We start from the raw sequence: 4,065 nt of genomic DNA, 5'->3' as shown, positions 1-4,065 counted from the left end.
TATGAATTCAGTTGGTTTACTGGAGGTCAAACACTTTTCATCTTCTCCATGAGCCAAAGAAAATTGAAAGATTTAAACTCCCTTTGAATTCCTTTGATTAACTCAGGGAAAATAGCTCACTTTTTTTTTCAAACTCAGAAGCAGAATTGTCTTCACTATAAATCTACCTCATTTTGACACATTGATGTCTGCATAATGGGTAACATCAAGTGTTGAGGCATAAACTGGAAGACGAAGGAAGCTGTAGAAGAGTTACGAATGATGCTGTTATCAATTATCACCCATACATACACACCTCCTTTGGGTCGGATTTAAAAAAAAAGACACATAAAATCGATAAGAGCTGTATAATTAGCTGTCGGGGAACAAGGGCTGGGATCCACACGTTTGGGAATTGGACCCTTGTGGCACAAAGCACCCGCACTGTATCAGCAAATGGTAGATCAATGTTAGGAACTTATATCAGCATCATCCCCCAGTTGGACCAAATTCAGATCGTACAAGTGCACACAACGCCACCGCTTTCACCACCCTGTTTTAAAAAGCAAGAAGAAACCCGTTATGTTTCAGCCACATGGAGAAAAAGAGAAGCTGAAGACCAGATTTCAGCTCCTTCGCACCTCCCTTGCGCAACTCTGGAGCGCCCCAGTTTGCAGGGCTGACAGGGGCAGAGAAACCCAACGACTAAACCAACTGAATAATGAAAATAACGTCCTGGATCTCTCTCATATCCTTTTTTTGCTGGATTCTATAATTATTTTTTAAATTTTTTTAATAATGAATTTTTTAATTTAATTAAGAGTCAAATTTTTAAGACTGTTTAAATGGTCCAAGCCTTTTCACATAAAAATTGCATACTTTTAAATAAAAGCATGACTTAAAACCCATTTAGTTGAACAGGGAAATCCCTATACAGACACACTTGTATCAGTTTGGTTCCTAGTTATTGCATTTGATCTGGAACTGGTTTAAGATTAATTAAAATAAGCCACTCTTTCAATACACTGCGACTTGCTTTCATTTAACTAAATTAATATGAAAAGTGGAGTCAGGCTAAGCAAGTGGAGATTCCTCACGTTGACAGGATTTAAAGGCAATTCTCAGTGTGATTTAGATGCTACTGCCCAGGATCACAGAAACTTCAAATACACTTAGTTTAATCAGCTTATACCTTCTGCAAGCGAGAACTGACTTCTTCCAGTACAATCACGGCCTGAGCACCTGGACTAAACACCCAGAAGTTTGCCTCGGATGGTTTTCAGAGATTCAGACCTGAGATTATGAGAGTCCCAGGGATGCGGGATGGGAAGGGACAGCAAGAGCTGCTGGGCTCCCACCCCCTGTACTGGGGCAGATTCAAATAGACCAGGCCTGCTCCATGCAGGAGAAGAATTAAAGAAATCCTTCGCATCGCAACGCCAAATCCCAGGTTTGGCACGAGGAGCCGATGAGCTGCCTTACCCCGTACCTCCCACCCCATCAGCTGCTGCCGCGCCAGCTCCCTCCTGCTCCCCATCAGCCTCCAGTCATCTCAGACACAAAAGTTTGTTGTCCCTCCTCAGCTGTCTCCCTCGTGGACTAAACAAACCCTGTTCTAGCCACAGCTTCTGATAAGGGATTTTTTTTTTTAGAAAGCTTGAATTATTTTTGTTGTTTTTCCTCTGGGGTCCTTTCTCCCCCCCAGTGCACCTCCTCCTTCGTGATGTGCAACAAAACTGGACACATCTCTGCCTCTAAATCACTGCAGTGCTTGGCCCATTACTTGCTGCTCTTTGTAAACAGTCTTTCAGTTTTAATACATCCACCTTGTTGCAAACTTTTTAGCCTGTATTTCCTCGAGTGGTTTAAAGAAATGTCATGGGCACAGCGTCAAAAGTCCTGTGAAGATAAAGACAGATCAACACATACTGCAGCTCCGTCTTAGAAATAAATTAGATTGGCTTGAAATTATTTGTTCTCAGAAATCTGTTTAGCGATGTATTTTCCTGTAGACATTTATATATTGTTCAATAAGGCTTTCCAGTAACATGCTTGGTACCGATGAGAGAGAAAGAAGGAATACAGGGGAATAAAAGTCACACAGGTGAACCAGCGGAGCCAGGAGCCGAAGGGTGAGGAAACCACAGTGGACAATCCTCCGTGGTTCCCTATGTGCTTTCAGTGCCGTTCTTCAGTTCTTGCTTCATTCAGACACGAGTGATGCTTTTATGCACCTTGGGTGTATTTTTCTAGAGCACTGACGTGCTTTAACCTTTGGCTCCAACCGGCAGGCGGGTGCGCGCACATCCCCGAAACGCCGTCCCGCGGCGCTCCACCTTTGGGCTCATTTCTACTCTCTGCTCGTTCAAACTTTCTCACGCTTCATTGGCGTCGCTAAATATTTACGCGAGGCAGCGGTGATTTTGGCTGCGGTTAACAGGGAGTTACGCGTTTGCAGCATCTGTCAGGGTGTTTGCTTTTGTCGCTGCGCTGCTGGCTGAGCGAGCACCCACACCGCCTCCCGCGCCGGTGGAGAACCAACCCTTTCCTCACGGCCATCGCAAACAGTTTTTATAACAAATTACGCCTAAGAAAATAAGGGTGTTGAATCCTTTATTGGGCTTCCCCTCGGTGGGGAAACAAAATCAGCTCTTGGCTTTCATGTCTCCATTGCGACACTGCGTGACCCTGCTGCCCGTGCAAACATCTCCGGTTCGTGTAGCGGTGACGGAGAGGGGTCTCGCTGGAGCACAGAAGTTGTAGATAGGAAATGCATTTGTCAACACCGCAGCAGTAACAGGAGGTTGCCACAAGGTCAAGATAAAAGTGTCCAAAATAGGTGTAACAAGCTGGCAGCGAGCAGCAAGGAAGGCTGCTGCAGCCGGCAGGAATGGTCACGGCCGTGCAGGATGCGGCCCCCAGCTCTCTGCGAATGGCATCACTTCACAGGGCTTTTTTATGTCCTTAGAAAACTTGAGTGAATGTGTTTCCATTCGCTCTGCCAGGTAATAACAATTTGTTTACAACCAACCATCTGACACAGAGGTGCTTGGCAGCGCCGTACAAGAATACCAGGGCTTTTCCTTCTGTCAAACCCCGAGCTAAAAAGAGACGATCTGCCTCAATCCAATTTGGCCGCAAAAAATGCTTGTGAGGCATTCACAGCAGCCCTGGCCTGGAGCGATTTGGCTCTGAAGACCTTCAATAGTGTTTCTAGCCACCTGATTTTCTGCAACTGGGATAAGATGACTGGCTGGCGGTCAAGGAGGAGAAAAAGCTAGAGAGGACTGAAGCAACTTGTGGGTGGTGATGAGTTTCATCTCAGTGAGCAGAACAAGGTGACCTTCATCTTAGTAGCCTGAATGATGTTCTGACAATGTTTGTTTTTTTTTTTTAAGGGATGATCCTTTACCATGTTGAAATAGTCTTTCACTGAACCCTTAAAAAACATCTCCTGATGAGCTGACTCATGGTTCCATGAATCATTAGACGTTCAATCAATCATCGACTTTTGTTTTTTGTAAAGTAGCTATTGATGTTGTATGTTATTAGTTTCTTGGCACCTTATAGTATGCTTTCATCAAAACAAAATGCTGATGCAATTAGCAAAGGATATCAATTTATGCAGCAGTTCACATTATCCCTCAAAGCTTCATTAGCCTCGGAAGCTAAAGGACTGGAGAGAAAATCTGGGGAAGTGCTCTGTTACCTTCTGCAGCTCAGCCCATCTGCGCTGCTGCAGCACCCCTGCACCACGCTGCCCTTCGCAGCCGGGAAAGGGAGAGCTGGCAGCGCCCGGCTCCGCAGCCCTGGGAGAGGACAGCCACCGCCTCCATCCACCCCGGTTCAGCCTGAGGACCTACTCACACATTTTGCATGGGTCAAAGCTATTGCGTGGGGCTGAGCGTGTTTCGACAGCCAGAGTCAGAGCAGCTGGGGGTATCGTTTGCAAGGAAAAAATAAAAAGAAAATTCAGGTTTCCTGTCCTAGAGACACCCTGGAGCTCCTGCCGGCGGGTGATGCTCTGCCACAGCGGTGTGCCCTGACTGACTCAAGTTTCTCCTCTCGTTCTCTGCGAACACAAGG

This window comes from Fulmarus glacialis, unplaced genomic scaffold, assembly GCF_000690835.1.
Source record: "Fulmarus glacialis isolate BGI_N327 unplaced genomic scaffold, ASM69083v1 scaffold13888, whole genome shotgun sequence".
NCBI lineage: Eukaryota > Metazoa > Chordata > Aves > Procellariiformes > Procellariidae > Fulmarus > Fulmarus glacialis.
The sequence above is the reverse complement of the archived record's forward strand: the minus strand, read 5'-3'. Positions refer to the sequence as shown.